Source organism: Rhagoletis pomonella, unplaced genomic scaffold (genome assembly GCF_013731165.1).
Source record: "Rhagoletis pomonella isolate Grant_MI unplaced genomic scaffold, Rhpom_1.0 Rhpom_scaffold_00006, whole genome shotgun sequence".
Taxonomy (NCBI): Eukaryota; Metazoa; Arthropoda; class Insecta; order Diptera; family Tephritidae; genus Rhagoletis; species Rhagoletis pomonella.
This window is the reverse complement of record NW_023458560.1, coordinates 59,408,475-59,428,814: the sequence shown is the minus strand read 5'-3', so window position 1 is coordinate 59,428,814 and position 20,340 is coordinate 59,408,475. Positions and strand designations below refer to the sequence as shown.

Sequence of the window (20,340 nt, the reverse complement as noted above, 5' to 3'; positions counted from 1 at the left end):
TCATGCAATCGTTAAATAATTCTTCTTCATTTGCATTTAATATCTACGTAATGTGTATGCTGGAATTTTATATTCTCCTATCTACTATTTAGGCAGTGTGCAGCAGTTTTAATGTTTCTTTTACGTACTTACATACTTATTTACATATAAAAAAAATTTCCAATTCTTCACCGCTGGACCAGCCAAAATGTCTGCGTGGCGTTAGCATTTTATTGACTAATATTTTTTTTTGTTGGGAAAGAAGTCATTGCATGTCAGCCTAAAACGATAGAATTACTCGCATACATACATACATACGGGTTTCGTTTGAAAATCTTACGCTTATGGCGGGTAAACATTTTTTGAGATAGGCATTAAGATAAAAAAAGAAATTATAAATGATTATGATGATACATAAATATTTGAATTGAAAGCGGAGTCATTGGCACCAAGTTGTCTCTGTTTTCAATTTGTAGCCCAAACGCACTTGAAAGCATTAAAGAATTTCGATTTACAGCTTCTTCTTATGACTATCTTCAATCGATCACTAGTGGCTAAGTCGACGTATATTTCCAAGCCTTTTCTTCCGTTGGTGTACGTCATAAGAGTCATCATGCTTTATCGTATGATAAATAAATCCACCCATGACTGCAGGAAGACAACTTCATATCGATTGATGAGTGGCAGATCGATCTATCTCGGCAGCCAGTTCGAAAACGCCCTATCTCAGAAAACTTTTCAAGAACGCCCTACTTCAGAATTTTTGTTGAAAAATACCCTATCTCGAAATTTGGTTGGATAACGCCCTATCTCAAACGAAATTCTGGGTTGGCGTTTAATTTTTTTCTAGCATAAAATTTTCGAATGTGAATTTTCTTCATCGACGGATGGGGGAATGACTAATTTTCTACTCGAAACTATTGAAAACAACAACATCAATATCAGTTATTCACAAAACAAAGGATCCAGAGATGGACCATTTTCAGATATCATGTCCAAAATCTTACCGTCAAACCATTATGCACAACTCGCCACATTTTCTTTTCCTCTGATCTGAAATATCCTGCTGTCCTAAATGAAGCCAAATGTTTGGCTGACAAAATGATGCGATTTGAATTTCTCATCTGCTGCAGCCACTTTCTATCCACCTGCCAGCAGGAAGCGAAGTCTTTCGAAATCGCCGCAGGTAAACTTGTTGTAATTGATATCTGAAGATTATGATTAAAGTAAAAACTGGAATTTTTTATTTCTACTATTTTTGCAATAGTATAATAACTATAAAATTTAGTCGCCATATTGGATCGGCAATTTAGAATTTCAAAAAATCTGACATCATATTCGAAATCAGTGACCACAAAGACCCTCAAACTCCAAGTTTCAAATCAATTTGGTTAATTCTGGACTTTTGGCCAGCAAATAGTAGTCACCAGACCAGAGTGCAATGATCAAAACGTGGAGCTGAGTCGATTTAACCATCTCCGTCTATCTGTCTGTCTGTTTGAACGCAATCTAGTTGCTCAGTTTTCGAGATATCTGACTTGAATTTAAAAGTAATTTATCAGATCTCCCAGCTGGGCGATTTTATGCGTTTTTTTTTCAATTGAGATTGGTGGTCGCAGAGAGAAAATTTATTTAAATGCAAATATTTAAATCAGCAATAGGCCCGTTCTGGGGGTTTTTTGGGTAGGTTGATTATGAATCAGCAATTCATTTTTAGTTACCAAAAGCGACCGCTGCGTGCGATTTGATGCGCTGTGGTGCAAAAAAAAATATTAGGTAAGGAACAATGTTTATAAATATGTGTTGTAGAGAAACATTGTTTGCATTTTGGCTTCGCGTACTTTCCATGTTTTTTGCATTATAGCGCAGCCAGCGGCCATTTTTGGCAAAAATAAGTTGGAAATTCAGATTTCTCGGATCCCAAAACCGCTAGAATTGCCTTTGTATGGTATACATATTTACATTTAAATTACTTTTAATTATGTATGTATTTTAAATGCTGCTCTGCCATCACAAACTTCATGTTGAAAAGGGCGCGTAAAATTGCCCAGCTGGGAAAACTAAGAAATTACTTTTCTATATATCCAGACTTATGAGAATATTATTTGCCGTGAAAACTGCTTCTCTATGTCCTTTTCTATTATGCGGAACAGAGCAAAAATATGCTGGACTTTATGGACAAAAAATCCAGACATAGCCAAGGCTTCTCCAAAGCCTTCTTCCTTAAATAATGTAGGAAATCTAAAAAAATATAGTAATTAACATAACATATGTATGTATATTAAAATAGCTCACAAAACATTCTACATTCTTCAACAGACAGAAACAGAATGAATTAAGAATAAATTCAAATTTATGGCGTTTTCTTTCCTACCGACAAATCGCATTTTGGGCGATGTCCCTTTTTCCCTACCTGAATCCGCCAATGCTATCACTAACGTTCTAACGATAACTTAGTTTAATTTTTTTATCGGAATTTCAACACGCGGTGAAATTTTCTCAAAATAAATACAAATCGCTTCAGCCGTCGGCAAAACTTATAGTGAAAAATTACATTGATTGGCAAATTGTCTAAGTACAAGTTATGTAACTAGAATTGTATGTATGTACATAAATTAAGAAACTAGCTTAGATATGTCAGGTTGACTTCACTTGTATTGATTTATTCATAGGTATCTGAATCCGTATCTACTGTATGAAGAAAAAATGCCAAAAATTTCCACTCAAAAATGTTGCATTTCCATTAAGTATAAATTTGTGCAGTAAAATCGTGAGAATATTACTGATTATGGTGGTAAAAGCAGCAACAACTTTCGTTGCCCAACAACCAGCACCAACTATCTTCTACTCAACACCCAAGAATCAACCAACAGGGACAACAGTGGGTGAGGAGCGCAACCAACTGCCGTCGCGCATTTGATTCGTTATAAAAATATTGAGCCTCTTCTTCTGCACGCGCACACCAAGCATGCGATTTGCCGTCGCTACAACGCATAATGTACCTAAATATGTAGATATTAAAAAGGAAATATGTATAACATAAAGAAATTAAAAATGAAGAAAAAAATCCCGCACACACAGCTGTACAAACCCACACAGGCAACAAGCCAACGAAGCAACGAAAAAAAAGCCAACCAACGCAGAATAATTTGATTGAGAACAAAAATTTTTTCGCTCCGCCTAACGTTGTCATAATTTGCTGTTGCTAGTGTGTGTAGTTGTTGCTGGCTGCTTTAGCTCTTCTCCTTTTTGTTATTATTTATGTACATATGTTATTGTTGTTGGTGTTGTTATTATTGTAGCAATATTTTTTTTTATTTATTACACTACCTCTACCAAAACAGCAGACTGTCTACTATTAAAACCACTACAGCCAAACGTGAGCAATAAATAAATAGCTCTCCGTCGTGCACTCACTCTCTGCGCCGACGCAGCGCAAGACAGCAGCGCCGCGCAGCAATCAAAAGTCACTCAAACCAACACAAGCGTAGTATTATCGCTAGCGTTGTAGTGGAAAAGCGGCTGTTCTACACACACCACCACGCACACTACCAGCTGCAGAGCAGCTAACACAAATGTATTATCATTTGGCTTTTTGTTGCAATTTATTAACGTCAAAGTTATTAAATGCCGCCGGTGAGTTATAATCACTTCCAACCCCGTCCATATTGGTAAACTTAGTAATGGTGTAAGTGCGAGCAGCTGAGCTATAGTGTAGTGTAGTATCTGCCGCACTGTTTGCTGTTAGCTTTACTGTTATGGTAGTTTTGGGGCTGCTAGAGCTTAACATGGCGTCTGTAACGGTTTTATACGGCTCTGAAGGGAGCGCTACAAATTTTTAGCAAATTCTGCTAATTTGAATTTCTCCAGGCTCAATGTCGTTTTAACAGCACAGAGATAATACCAGAGAATGTTAATGAAATGAGAAGGAGCAAATGTTAATGTTAAATTTTTATAGTACTACTAAATTCTGAAAGGCTTGAGATGCGGGAGTTCAAACCAAACTAAATTTTTTACCACAGAAAGAGATGAAATGTTTCACCTTTTTGCTTTGCTCTTGCGATTCTCTGATTACATTAACATTCTCTGGTAACAGTGCTTATTTCTGTTTAAACCGAAAATGTTAATGAAATTTACTTTCAAGTTTGCAATATCCTGCGAGTTATATTCGTGTTCATCACTTATTCCTTTAAGCGCCGTTTTCTCAAGTAGTTTTTTAAATGTATCTGCTTTTTAAACACAAATTTTGTTCTCGTAAAATATGACCAGATAAATTGTCTAATAGCCAGCGTCGATGGCGTTTCGATTAAGCTCTCCCACAGTGTCATATCCGAATTGGAGCCGGGGTGTTACGGACCCGTGTTACTGTAATTGTTTGTAGGATGACGATGACGAATTATCACAGCATTTTATTCTCAGCTATTCGGCTTTCCCAAGACTAAGGTTTAAGCATTTAATTTCATCGACAATCCTGACCGACTCTAAGAATAAGAATCCAAAATTTTGTACGCCCAGAAAAGATAGATAAAGTGAAAGCTCCATCGATGGTCACCTACTTTTTGTCCGCCTATAAGAGATGTCCGCTTATGGGAATTTCGTAAAAAATAAAATTAAAATTAAAATTTAAAAAATTGAAATTGCGGGTTTCTAAATTAAAATAATATTTATGCTTCAATAGAAAGAAACAGGATGAATTAAAAAGAAATTAAAATTTATGGCGTTTTCTTTCCTACCGACAAATCTCATTGCCCCCTTCGTTCAAGCAGCATGAAGAGGGCAACGAAAATGCAACACTTTTTCTAGAAAAGAAAGTATCTTTGAATATGGACTATGTTCTTGTGTACATAAAAAAAAAACTAAATTAGGGCTTCGCGTCCGCTTATGGGAGAGTTTTTTTCATAACTGGACATATTTGGGTGTCCGCGTCCGTTTGTCGGAAAGTTAGTGTATGGGAGAGCAAAAAAAAACCAAAAATTGTTCGTTCCTAATAATGTGTCCGCTTATAGGAGATGTCCGCTTATTTGAGCGTCCGTCTATGAGAGCCTTCACTGTATTTTATTTTATTATAGTATATATTGTTTAAAAATGCACAGTGTGATTTTTGAACACTCCATCCTAATTAATTGTAGCGATTTCGACAGAAGCTATATTTTGATATGAAACAAAATGGTTTTGAAAGCTAATATAATTTCACGCCTTTCACGGAAAAGTACAATTACTCCTGGATCGTAAAAAAATTTGTCAAAAATAGTGTTCTTCGAAAAAATTCATCGGTTTTATTCAAAAAAAAAAAAACATTGTAATTCTTATTATACTAGTATTATAGATTTTAAGGCGAGCAACATGATTTCACTGTTCAAAATTCGAAAAAAATGTAGCACCTTAATTTAAAAAACCCATAATTTATTGCATTTTTTTTGAATGACACTATTTTTGGCAATATTTTTCGGTGAAAGGGAATTACATTAGCTTTCAAAACCATTTTCTTAACTATTTCATAGCTCAAAGAAGCACAGATTAGGTTGGTTTAAGTTAACACGCCGCGAGCCGATTACGCAATTTCGAATACGGCTAATTTTGATCCCTGAGAGCTCACTGTTTGTTCAGAAGTGCTTCCATCTTAGCCTCGCGAAGGTTGGACAATCTAAAAGAAAGTGTGTAGATGATTCCACTTCATCTTCCTCTTGACAGCTAATAAAAAAGGATTAGTTGAAACGCCTAGTCTCACCGCATGAATACCAATAGCACAATGGCCTTTCAGAAAGGACCCCCATCGCTAGCCCTTGAGAGGTAACGTTTTTTTAAAGTGCCCTATAAAAACATTTGCTGCAGCAGAGAAACGTCTTCTGTTCCCTTTCATGTCACACAGGACCCGGTTTCCCTTAGCTCAATAGCAGTTCGTGCTGCGACAATTCTGTCTGCAATATCGGCAGGCGTCGTGTTCAACACATACATATGTATGTATGTATGTATGTTAAGCGCCAGTATAGGTGTGGTTCATAATGCTCCGCTAATTCCTATTTTACAAGTGTAGCCTTCTCTAGTGAGTTCCACCAGACAGGGGCTCCTTGAAACAATATACGCTCAAATCTGGTTTCCGAAAGCTAATGAACTTATTTGGGAGAGAGACCTAACCTTTCACCGCTAGCACCCCTACAGCAGTACAAGGCAACCGACACCTTTCTTACACTTTCCTCAATGTTAGGCTTCCACGACAGCCGCCCTTGATCGCCTACCTAGTTACCAGGTTGAGGTAACCTTGAGCCAGAACAAAAATGATGTCTAGAAATTGTCCCTTAACCAAAAGTTCCACATCATCTACATAGGCGATTACTCGTCAGCCAACTTTTTCCAGTTTATCTAAAAGGTCATTTACAACCGCCTTGGAGAGTGCTCCTAATGACTCTGCACTGAGTGCAGGCGCTCCCCCACTCCGCCAGGACAGTTATGTCAGGTGTAGATAAGCATTATTAGGTTGGTTTCTACCCCAGTCAATAAATAATAAACATAAAATTCCTTAAATAATGCATACGAAAAAAAACCTAAATAATGCATATAAGCACAGTTTCTTTCTGCATAGGCACCCTTCGGCCGCGCCTAGGGATTATAACCCTTACTAAATAGAATTCTTCTTTCTATGTTGCGGGAAAAGCGGGGGGGCGGAAGTATTTTTGCGTAGGCAACCTTCGGCCGCGCCTAGGGATTATAACCCTTTCTAAGTAGAATTCTTCTCTTCAATTCTTCAATTTGTATGTCCATACCCAGGCCTCCGGTCAAAGCCACTCAAGCAATAGGGTGAGAGGTCACAGAACTGTACTCTCGAACCTTCTCAATTCCATTTAGTAAAGTAAGTGATTTAAAAGACTCTACATTGACACTTTGGAATGAGCGGGGTCCTTCTTAAACTATGCTTATACATAGAATATAACACCGACTTCAGAAACACTTTTGCTCCTATTGAAAAAAAAATTGCTTTGTTTGCAGTGAAAATATTTCATGGCAAAAAAATTCGAGGTATTTAATTCAAAGCGACCACCTGCTTCATATCACACATACATACATACATATGTTCATCCGCCCCCATTGATAACATCTCGATTTAACCACCTCTGTTAGACGTCTTTAAGCTTTAAGTTTTGGACACTGTTATTTCTATACAAGCAGTGCTGATTCACTGACTATTCGAACGGTCAGTTGGTAAATGCAAATGCAACTGCCAGCTGCTAGCTGCTAGCTGCTATTGCTCTTTTGCGCTTCTTCCTTTTGCCCACAAAGTAAACGAATTTCTTCAAATTGCGTGGCTCTCCGCGATAAGACGCTGCTTTGGAACTGGTGTTGCACATGTGGCACAACTAGCAGCCAGCCACAGTCATCGTCATCTTATGCCGCTGCCAACAGCGTGCGCTAAAAAGCCTGCACGAGTGGTATCATCACCATCGTCGTCGTCGTGGTCGTCGTCGTCGTCGTCGTCGTCGCCGCCGTTGTCAGCCACGTTCGGACGGTTTCCATGTGCAGCCAGCCAGCCAGCCAGCCAGCCAGCAAGTAGCTCCTTAGCAGAGCAGGTCCATTCAAAAAGCGAATTTTTTACGAGGTCCCGGTTATGCATTTATTCCGCCAACGAAGTATTTGAACGGTGACGGGCTCTCGCAAAGCATCTCAGCGCGGCGCATACGCAGACGGACGTGGAGTCAGTCGGACGCGGAGTCGGAATCAAAGTCGTTGTTAAAACGTCGCGTCAAGGTGTGTGTGTGTTTGAGTGCAGAAAAGTTTGTGTGTGTGTGTGTGTAAGTGCGCGCGCGTTGCATTGGTGTATTGGTGACTCTTTGTGCGCGCTGCCAAGCGCTCCAAGTGGCAAGTGGCGCTCATGGCCCACTGCTAGTGGTGGTTGTGCTGAAATGGAAGCTCTGCAAATGCAGCCGCTTGGCGCTCAACTCTGCAATCAAAGTTAGCGTATACAACTAAATAACAACAACATGTCGAGTCATTTTATTTTATTTAGTTTAGTGGCTGTTTGGCTCCAATTTGGCGCTCTCCTGCCGCTACACACTTTCCGAGAGCCACAAGCCATTTTGAGCGCAGGCAGTCAACGACGAGCGCGCCGTGCGTAGTTTTGCGCTTATTTGCACGCACTGTTGTGCGCACAGTGGTAGCACTGTTCGGCACAACTGCAAAAATTTTACCAATGCTGCTGCTTTTTCTATCAACATTTGTATGTATGTATGTATGTATGTATGTCGATAGCCCGCCGCCGCTAACTTGAAAGCCACCAGCCAGCAAATCAGCTGCTGTTGCTGCTGCTGCTGCTGCTGCTGCTGTTCCGTTTGCTGCCGCTATTGATGTTGCGCTCCGTTTTATATGCGGTATGCTCTAGTTCGCATCTTGGCGTTCGTTTCGGTGCGCCAGGATATCCTGATTTCTAAGAGAAAGAAGCGTATTGGCGTATAGTAGCATACACGTCGACAACGTACCGAAACGAATTTTTGGTTTTTTGGGCGATTGGAATACATTTTCGGGCATTGTTAACTGGCAGCCCAACCACTGTACCCTAGTTGCGTATTTGCTTTTTTAAGAGGCACTAAAAAAATTCCAATACGCTCTACAACACAGTTAAGGACCTGTGCGCGACGCGTCACTGGCAGGACATAAGCGACGCGAAATATAAAAACGCAATAAACGGCCGACGCAACGGCACGGCATGTCCGCCGCGGTGGTAAAAAGCGTGGCAATGATAGCGCAAATTTTTTAATATAGTAGATACAGAGTTAACTTGATGGAAAAAAACGTATGTATTTTTGGAAAATGGCGTGTTTTTCACGGTGCTGTGTCGACGAATGAGTTGACAGAAAAGAGTTGGAAAAAATTCGTAATTTAATGGAGAAAAAGTGAATATTTAAATAAGTAATTAAAAAAAAAAAATGTTTAGTTAGGAGGAATGCGTGTGTTCATGTGAACACAAATTTCTATTCACTCGTATGGCAAAGTAAGGCATAATAAATGTGCTACATATATGTATATGTAAATATGTATGTGATTACATATACATTGTAAATAATCAAATAAAACGCCGCTGCAAAACTCGAAACAAAAAACAAAAAGGATTTTGAGGAAATCTATGCATGAAAATGTCTCCCGAAATTTAGAAAATTACTAGTTGTGTGTATGCGAAAAATAATTTCGTATGTATGTATGTTCCAAAAAGTGGCAGAAAATTTACTACTTAATGAAAAAGGACAGAAATCGAAATTAAATAGTTAATTAAAATCGTACACAAGTACTTAATGAAATGGATCCATAAAAATTCAATTCAAAAATGATGACAAATGTTTAAAAAATGGAAACAAACAATGTGTTAAAAAACAAATTTTTTGTGAAATCGGTGCCATTCGTGAGCTGAATAAACAAATATGTATTCCTGATGTTGGGCGTATGTTAACTCACATACATATGTACGAGATATTCGTCAATATTTAAATAAACAAAAATAAAAATAAAACATCGAAATCACATTTGTAATGAAACTTTCAATGCAGTTTTTAAATACTCTGTTTTATAACGTGATATAGGCCCGGACACTAAAGTAGGTGTCAGTGTTCGACACGTGACGATTAATTCAGATATTATAATTTCAAAACGAACCGTTCTAAAAATTTGATTTCTATTATTTTTTGATAACTATTAGTGGTCTAAAGCTATAGATGTATTTGTAAATGAAGTGTCTCCCGTATGACCGCGTTGCCTAACCAGACGGCTGAACCGATTTCGACTTTGTAAATACTTAGTATCTCTTTGGAATTACTGTGTGGAATGTTTTTCGCTAAAAATAAATCACAACTTTTTTTGTTGCTGACTGGACCGATTTGTTTCATATTTGGAACATACATATGCCAGCACCTGGAAAAGAAATATTCAGACCAAACATTTCCTCGCTAGGTGGCGCACAGTGGGACGTACCCATTAAAGCTGCAGCCAAAAGTAGTAACCGTACTAGAAATTCGCTGAAATTTCGTATATGCGCTATTCGGCACTTAGGAATGAAGAAATGTGGAAAATAGTAAAATTCAATGGGCTACCACGCCCACAGCTCTTGTAGGCGGAAATAGTAAATGTTATCCGATTTTGATGAAATTCAGAGCACATGCTGATTTTAATGAGAAAAACATAAATCTGAAAGATCGTCAAAATCGGTTTTCATTATCGTCTAGTAATTCTAGAACAAATAGGCGCAAATTAAGAAAAAAATCTTTTTTGATGAAATTCGGTGTGCCCTGCTCGTATAAGCCAAAATTTTCCTACCCGGAAGATAACAAAGGATTTCTTATTAAGGCGCCCACCTCCTACACAACTTTTATGGCTCCAAGTACTAAATTTTATGAATTTTGGAGAAAACGAAGTGGCAGGTTTATTTAATTTCTAAAGAAGTTTTAAAAATGACAAAACGAAAACATTTACAATACCTGCATACTAAATTATGTGCACGATATGTATTTACACTGAAACTTCCAATTTTACCTACAATTTATACAACAAAAGCTGCGCTAAGGCAAGCAGGACTTTTGCCATCGAAAACGAATCTCGTCCAGAGAAGCGTCCATTTTGGGCTGATTGTTGAATGTGATTAATAGATTGGCGAGTCACTAATAGCTACACCTTCTTTAATTTCCATTCTTTATTGCATATTATTTATTGTAGGTATGTACATATCAGAGTCTTTCCCTTCAGCTCTACAATAAAAATTCAGTAAATTTTACAGGAGGTGGGTCTATAAAAGGAAGAATAGAAGCTGAACTCGCAGTTCCTCGCAGCTGGAACTATTTGAGATATGACACGCATATTTAATGTTTACTTGTCATAAGTATAATTTAGCTCGCTTCCTAGGTCCTGTTTAAATATCCCATTTTAAAGTAAGCACTCGTAAAATTTTATACTCACAAAATTATGTAGAATTTCAAGGTAGAAGCTACATTTCAAAAGATTTATAAAAATTTTAAGCAATGCTTGACCACAGATATATTCAAAAACTGCTCATCAATCAGATGGGAAAAATTAATTCCAAATTACTTGCGACAAAATCAAAATTTTGTCTTGCAAATTTATTTGTTTCGCATTGTTCCTCCTTTAAGCTCGTGTCATGACTGTAAATATGCATTTTTATCGAAAATTCTTTTTGGTTTGGGTTAGCTGGATATTTTGCTATGCATCTGTGTAATTACTTTTTCAGAATTCGCGAATCCGTTTTTACTACTTTTGGCCGTTGTAGTCCCATTGTGTGGCGCTGGGGTCGGGATACTCCTAAAAACTACAATTACTTGCCAATTTGGCTCATATTTAGAACACATGTTAGCCAATTGAAAATAAATATTTGGACTAAAAAATTACACGATAGGTGGCGCTGTGGCCGAGATATTCCTAAAATTCTTATAGACTGGGGGAAGGATAGATATCTACTATATATTTGTGAAATGCCATGGATATAATATTGCCCGGGGATATAATAGGGTGAAAATATGGGGACGTGGCATCTCTCAGAGGCGTGAAAATTTTAATCAGGAACCATAGAATAGAATAACTTAAAATTTGGTATGCAGACATATCTATGTTAGGTGATTGCAGTAAGGTATATGCATATGAGTTTTGTACAAGGGCTTGCGGTACATCCCATAGGCGTGAAATTTTTAAATAGATTTAACTTGGGAACCAAAAGTCAGACGATTTGGAAATTTGGTGTAAAGAGCTATGGCAAATGCTTGTATATACAAATGTGTATATACATGAGGGCGTGGCATATCCCATAGGCGCGAAATTTTTATCCGGCAATAACTTGGTGCGAAGACTTTACTAAAATACACTCTTATAGTAAATTAAAAATTTATGTGAAAAAATTAGCGAGTTGCCACTTCGTTGAAATTCGCAGTTTAAATAAATTGATAAGATAAATTAAATATTGCAATATGGCTGTCAATAGAAAGAGGTTTTAGAAGGCTTACAGCTGAAAATATTTTCGTGGAAGGTTGCCACCTGTTTGAAAATTTTAATTTAATTTAATTGATAAGATAAATTGAATATTGCAATGCGGGTATCAAACTAAAGAGGTTAGGAAATTTTACTCTCGAAAATATTTTTGATTGGCACCTGTTTGATAAATTTTTTTGAACTGATAAAATAAATGAAATATTACAATACTGGTATTAAACTAAAGATGTTTAAGAAAGTTTACTGTCGAAAAATGTTTAAAAATTTAATTCAGTAAAATTGATAAGATGAGGTTAATCTTGAACTAGTACACATTTGAAGAAAGTGCGCGATATGTAGGCTCGAGTTATATTTAAGATTATGAATTAAATTTCCAACAAACCGATACATTACCTTTGCTATAAAAACCTTCCAAAACATATGTATTAACGAACACCCACATTCACAAAAAATAATTGCTTCAAAATCTCAATTCATGAACCTCTTTAAAACTCTTTAAATTTTTATGAATGAGACCATAAGAGTTTTGGTGGGAGAAACAACACGAACATACTTTTGAAGCGCAGTGAAGCACGGCGGGTACTTGCTCGCATTGAATAAAGCTCCTGGCGAAATAAGCCTCCTAATGGAAAAGTGCAGCTATATATAATGGAACACGATTGGTAGTACAGAAAATGATGACCAATATAGTTGAAGCATAATAAAGCTAAAAGTTTTATTCATAAGGATGCCTTCAATTAAATGAATGAAAAATAGTTTGTTTCATTTAATTTATGCTAAACTGAATATTTGTATTATGGTTTTATAATTTGATTTATTTACCTTAAACAACGTCGGACACTCTGTAATCTATAGTATTTTCGACGACAAAAAAAATGTCTGTATGTGACGGATCTAGAGCTGCATGATATGAGTTTGAAGTACGCATAAAATAACAGTGTTTTTTATCTTCATTTTTGCTTTCTATAAGGACAACAAGTATAACAGTTTTTACAGCGGCAAATTTTAACAAAGGCAATTGCCAGAAATGTATATGGTTTGTGCTCGGATGTAAATGCAAGGGACAAAAATACAATCCAATTTTTTTTTTTTTTGAGTTATTCGAAAGTACTTACTTTGTTGGTAAATACATACATATAGGGAGCTGGTTTTATCCTACATACATACTCTAAGTGGCAGGTCACACTGTATAGAACTCAGCAATGAATGGTGTACTTCTCGCGGCGCAAACCTCGGCGCAACCCTCGGAATACGGTTGACATAGTATATGACGACCTTATCTCATTTTCTGTCTTGTCGAAGATGAGACGGCAGTTCAGTTTTTGTGCTTCGGTTCCACCTCCGCATGTACGAATTGGTATAACCTAAGTGCTGTTTCCTGCACGCGCTGTTGCGTTAGTCCGTACCAACAAAAGAGCTTTTTCTCCAAAAGTTAAAAGGTGAAGGGTTTTATACACAATATAAGTTCAGCACTGCAGTCATAAGTTTTAAAAAATTCTGCAGTATGGCTTAAGAAACTTGAGCACAAAGTGAGCTCTCTCTCGATGAAACGAAAAGTTTATCGCAAATAATTTGAACAAAGAATATTAAGAAATCTAACTATTAACTATTATATGATTTACTGGTGTTATTACTTCCTGATGCAATATCGTCGTAACCGTTTTCCTCTTTGGTTTGGTATCCTAATTTTGAGCAGCGTATTTAGATTACTATGATGACTCTGTGAAGGATAAAACGTGTGAGTTGATAAGGAGTTTGAGCAAAAAAAAAAAAATTGTTGTTGTTAACCATTGACAGCTCAATGTTATCACCTAGCGCTTAAACGCTTGCTACAGCTTCAGCGTTAAATATTGAATTTTTTTCGTTAAAAACCCAAATATAATTAGAAAATAAGAATAGAAAATTAACTTCACAATGCATCCTTGCTTTGGATTAAACTAATAATAAATTAATATAAAAAGCAAGTGGGTAGAATTTTATCCTTTAGTGCCTCAACGTAACATGCAAACTATCCTGGACATCTACGTCGAGATATATTAAATATCTGCAAATCTAATTTCTCCAAAAACAAGCGCTTTTGGCCGTACTATAATTTATTTTTCACCACCACAAAGTTCACTGCATTCCAAAAATTTCCGATTCACTTGCTATTTTGCAAATGCAATAAAATGCTTTGCGATTTTGAAAAAAATGCTTTCATAAGCTGTTCAATCATAAGACTTCGTTGCAAAGTTGCCGTGGTTGGGGTGGCCTAAAACAGCATACAATAGCTGAAATCATTTTAAATGAATCATTGCTGCTGAATTTATTAGAATACAATCAACGTGAAAGGGGAAGAAGCTAACTAAAATAAACGTACATTTGCACATACATACATACAGTACAACCAATAACAATGATAGGTAATATGAGTAAAAGATGTGACGGTGGGAGAAGGCGCAGCAATAAAAGTGAACAGCAAGTTCGAGTCTTTTGTGTACTGGCAGCAAAACCAAAATATTTGAAAACTTAAAAAACATACATATTTACTATGTACATACTTAACAATTGAGAAAGAAAAAACAAAAGCTTGTGGCAACTAAACTTGCAGCCAATGAGGCAATATAGTACAAAATGCGACAAAACGATAGCACCTCAACATTTTTACCAGTTTTGACTACTTTTCTGTTGTCTAATTAATGTTCGTTATGTATTACCACATAATTTTGGCTGTCTTGCATGTACTTGAGTATTCCCACCGTGTACTTGCTTCTTTTAGGTAAAATTCCCTAATTGTGAGCTTGCAGGAAGCGAGCGGCATACCTAACCCCCTCCAGGCCGGTGAAAGTGGTGCGGAAGTACCTCTTCTTTGCTAGCTCGTGTGCTTTCTCTTTTCCTTGTATATTACAATGTCCTGCTACCCGTACCAGGTCCAAGGCGAACTGCTCTGCCATCTCATTTAGGTATGAGCGGTAGTTGGCTATCGTATCCGAATTTATAGTGACGGAATTAAGTGCCCTAATAGCCGCTTCACTGACTCCTCTACCTACCCTGCTATGAAGCTTGCATTCATCGGTGTAGAACCGAATCGAATTTTCATGCCCCGGGATCCTGTTGACTATGATTCTCTACTTGGTATCGCTGTGTGATATATTTTTTTCTGAAAGTAAGCGTCGTTTTGGTTACTGAGAATGGTGATTTCCAGCTTTTTAGTTCTTGCAGTCTTAGGGCAGCATTTGCGGCGTATTGCCTGGCTATTAATTTCTAATGGTAGGATATATAGGAGGACATTCAAGGCCTCTGTGGGTGTTGTCCGCGGAGACCACTTTTACTGACCAGCGCCGTTCTTTGTAGCTTCTGCAGCTTGAAAACGGCCATCTTTTTCTCTAGTATTGGCCACCAAGCGACTACGCCATAGAGAAGAATGGATCTGACTACTACAGTGTATAGCCAGTGTACTAGATTAGGGGGCATACCCCGCTTTTGACCAATAGTCTGTCAGCAGCTGTATATCGCTGCTATAGCCTTGCGCACCCCTTCCTGAGCATTCTTCTTCCAAGTCAACTTCTTATTCGAGGACTAAACGCAGGTACCTTGCAGATTCACTTAGATTAGGCATCTTTCTTGCTAACACAGGTGTTTTTAGCTGGGTGACCTTGTACTTCCTGGTAAAAAGTACGACGTCGCTCTTATTTGGATAGACTTCTAATATGTTCTCTTTGCTCCAAATGTCAACTCTCTTAGAATTATCTGTATTAAGTCATACAACTTACAACCACGGCAAGGGATTTCAAGCTGATACCCAGAGAAGAGGAGACAGGACACTGCCGCGTGCCTCCACTAACGGATCTACTCAACGAAATCCCACCAAGTTCCGCCCGCACAACCCTGCTTTCCATCATAGCAGCCAGTTCGAGCTGCACTCTATTGATTTGTGCGTTTGAATCGGTATGATACCGTGGGGCGTTTTGTATGGTTCAAAGGACCCTATTGCCCATGTGACCCTTTCTGGGGTGAATAATTCCATGATAGGAGATTGGCCACTAGACCCAAGCGGTTTGTTTGGTATACAGGTGGTATCCACTGGAAAGTGGGTACCCACGAGGAGGATCTCCTCTTTCGTCTCAGTCCACGAACCGTCCGGCCTCATCAAACAGCTTGGCGTTCCGCAGCCCGAGCCGTATAAGATTCTAATGTGTGTTGTACCCTCCGAGACAGATACCACTCCGCTGCAAAAGTCCTTCCAGTTGTTTGCCTTCGATCTTCTTAGGATTTTGTTATTCTCCCTTAGGAGTTGTTTGTATAGTAAACAATGCTCCTCACCGCCCGAGGAAGTGCCTTCGTTAAAAGCTTTCCTGCAGCCTTTCAGTGCAGTATCCATCATAGTGCTTTCTTCTTGGCCCTGCGAATTATCGTAGGGCAAGCTATGTCAAGCGCCCTGCCACAAGCTCCTGTAAAACTGTTCACCATGCGCTCCAGCTCAACTTCGTTTTCTGGTGCGACAGGTGTGCTGTTAAGTTGCAGAAGCATTTCTAGCTACGGTCTATACAAGTGCCAATCGGCGTTTTTAAGTTTTCTCGTTGGAAGCGACTGAGGCGAGCCTCGTTCCAAGTAAAATTGGATATACGGTTGGTCAGAAAAAATAGTGTTCACTGGGTATTTCCAGTTTTTTACCATGTTTACCGCCTCTTCTGAGGTTTGTGTACCCATGTGGCAACACAAGGGTTAATTAGAATTTCTTTAAAACATTTGTTTTTCCATACAAAAATGGATGAAAATGCGTACCACCCTCAGCAAAAAAAAAAATATCAAAAATATACAGAATTGTTTAGCAACTTCAAGCTCGCACTTTATTATACTTAAATTGTGGCTATAAAAATGCTTAGGTGACAAATATTTTTGAATAAATTCCAATTTAAAAGCTTGGAATTTTTAATAAAATATTGTAGAGCTTTCCTAATTTTTATACAAAATGTGAAATTTGGTTTTATACGGTTTTTGTTAGACAATGAGTTATACTTTTGTAAAAACTAATTAAAATTAAGAAAAATAAAAAACAAAAGCAGATAGGCAAAACTGCTCAAAATATTGAGGTGCAATCTTTTGTCGCGGGCTGCACTACACCAAACCAGGCATAGAACCCACACATGGCCAGCCGCATTGCCAATCGGTTGCCCGCTCAGCCCAAACATCCAATTGCATATCTGCCTATTTCTTGCTACGTTCATACATATGTATGTATGTACTTACGGATGTGCATTGTGCGTTTGTCCGCTGTTTGTGCAAACCAAACAACAACTCATTGCTGTGTTCAAGCGCTGCACTCTCCATGTTTGTTCGTCCGTCCGTCTGTCCTGTGCTGTCTGACTATGCGTTTTATTTGTTGGCACCCTGTTTTTTACTGTCCATTTCTGACATACATATGTACCACGTCTTGTTGCTGCAACTGCAATTGCAATGGCAATAGTGCGTTTGGCTTGGCAGCTATATATGTAGATGTGTGTGTGTGTGCGCTAGTGCGTGCGCCTAATGAGGCAGTTAAAAAAGCTGTACAACAACGTTACAACAACGACATGCATGTGAATAGGTGAAGCTTTGCAAATGGGTGGATAAAACTAAATCATCATCTGACATTACTTCTGCTCTTTCAATTATTGTGTTTACACACTTTTACGAAGCGTGTGATTTTGTAATATTTTTTTTTTCTGGACATTTCTCTATTTTGCTGCATCATCAAATCTAAGCAATTCACTGCATTTGGAGTAGTTAGTAGTGCTGTTAGGTATAATAAGTGAGTGACGAAAAAAAGTGACTGTGAATAATAAAAACAACAAGAATGATAATGTAAACAACTAAAACCAAAATTTATCTAAATTCATAGTGCAACTTTGCGTATTTGTTTTGAAAGTTCACTGATATACAAACATGCCTACATACATACTTACGATTAAATATCTACAAATCTCTCTCATATTACAACGTGCGACAAAAACAAAAAAAAAAATTCAAAACACACGAAACAATCAATATACTCACGAAACAATGGGCCAAATATAGTAAAGCTGCGTTTTTAGTTTTTCACTCTGACGTCAGGATTTTTTTAAAGGACTTTAAAATTTTAAAGATATTATTAATTCAAAAAATTTTAAAAAAAAAATATGTGGAATGTACAATAACAATATGGGTACCAAATGAAAGAGCAAATTCTGTAGAATTGAAAAACATTAAAGTTTTTGGTTTGGTTTTTGGTCTACAAGGACGAATAAGTATTGAAAATGCGCTTTGAAGTAATTTTATTTTTTTAAGTTAATAAAATTAGGAGTACGAAATTCGAGGTCGAGGAGGTCGCGTGTATATTAGTCCTTAATATATAATTTTTTCAAAAATAAATATTTAAAATTTTCAAGGATATTCAAGGATAAAATTTTAAAAGGAAATTTTCCATACCCATTCGTCATTATGCACCGAAAAATTTAATATTTTTTAGATCTGCAGTATTTTCTCTTTTATTTGATACCCACATTGTTATTCTACATTGCACTGAAATTTTTTAATAATTTTTTTAATTGTTCAGATTTTTGAAATGTCAAAGTCCTTTGAAAAAATCCTGAGTTTTACTATATTTTGCCCATATTTTCGCGAATATATTAATTTTTGTACGTGTAAAATTAACTATCGCACGGTGTTATTAGTTGCAAATAACTATAACCGATCCGATTACCATACACAAAAGTAAACGAAATTTGTGTAAAACAGCAAAACTCGTTACTAAAATTTTAATTGAAAAATAAGAAATAGGTATACAAAAAATGCAAAAAAAAAATTAAAAAAAAATCACAGAAAAAAGTTGCACAAAATTTGCAAAAATAGCTGTAAATAAATCAACACTGCACTAGCAGAGTAAACGAATTCTAATCAAAATTCTCGTCGCCTTACCAACAAACAGCATACATAAAAAACAACAATAACAAAAAATTCCAAGCAGCAGAAACATCAGCAATAATAGCTCAACTTGATTGCACCGCATTTTGTTGCAACGACGACATTAGACTACTAGCTACATATGCATGTATGTATGTAGCTCAACTCACTACACGCCATAATGCCGTCGGCTGTGCAACATATCAGCTGAAAGCGTAAAACGTTTCGTGTAACGGACCGGCATTCCAGTTTGGTTTTTTTCTTTGCTTTGCCGCACTTGCATTGCAATAACTGCGCGCTCCTGTGATTAATTACGATTGAGGTGAGTTGATGAAAAGCTACATTTGTTTTTTTTTTTTTTATATATGACTGCATTTACATACATACATACGTACTTATGTACATATCTGCCATATAGCTAGTTTAAGAATTTCAATTGAAAAGCGTCACAGCAATGTTGTCAACAACATATTTAGTGATATGAGCAACATTGCATTCGTTGAATTTGCAAATTGAGTTTATTAACTTTTTGTTTTTTTTTGATGAGAAGTGTTTGCCATTACTAAATACTTGTTTAAATGATTTGGTAAGAAATAACGATTTTGCGACAGACTTTTGATAAATAAACAATTCTTGAGCAATTTCAGCACTTTAATTAAAAAATGGTTTTTCTTATTTGAATTTAATATGAAAACTGACAGAAGTATTAAAATCATTTTACACTTAAATTGCTGGTGAAACCGGCAGTTAGGATAGGTGGCAGCCCCGCGATGGTTTTAACGATGTATGTAATAATATTTTTTCGGCTCTCACACTTTTGCTAAGAGTTTGGACGAACTTATCTTCCATTTTGTGATGTGGTCCTGATGTTGTTACACAAGTGGAAGAACCTATAGTTTACGTTGAATCAGAACAGCAAGTAGAGTATATTAAAGATTTGCGTTTACTTTCTGTTCGCTCATCAAAACCCCTGAGGATCTTTCTAAGATGGACATCAGCTGCCTGCTGAGTTTTATTTTGACCATCCAGCGCTTTTTCTAACAACTTCATATAGATTACCTGCAGTTGCCGTTCTAAGAAAATTCGTTTAAGTGTTAAGATGCTCCGTAAGACGGCCGCTGTGATTAGAGGTGCGTTCGTACAACTTCGTAGGATCTGGGTTCAATTTCTGGTCCCTAAAACAACTAACAATTAACTTAGAACAAGTTTTTTGTAAAAGCGATCGGCAGGCAATGGTGAACTTGTGAGTGTATTTTTGCCATAAAAATGTTTAGGTTCGGTTATTCTGGCTGGCTGACCTCCCCACATAGACCAATAGGTCCCTAGTGATGTCAGTTGGAAATAGAGGTTCAGTTAAGTATATTCAAAGTATCCATCATTTAGGATGTCAAAGCTTTTTGAGAATTGCAGCAGTACTTGAGGCCCAATCTTCGTGTCAGCGATAGTATAAACTGGGTTTGTGTGCCGTTTTCCAGTCTGCACATGACTTTA

General features: G+C 37.2%; 1 protein-coding gene across 1 annotated transcript in view; it reads left to right on the top strand.

Moving 5' to 3' along the window:
• Positions 1-18,752: 18,752 nt before the first annotated feature.
• Positions 18,753-20,340, top strand: part of LOC118741017 (homeotic protein spalt-major) — a 61,706-nt gene continuing 60,118 nt past the window's right edge. The window contains exon 1 of the mRNA XM_036472803.1: positions 18,753-19,171. The gene's annotated coding sequence lies outside the window, so the exon portion shown is untranslated. The remainder of the gene's footprint in view (positions 19,172-20,340) is intronic.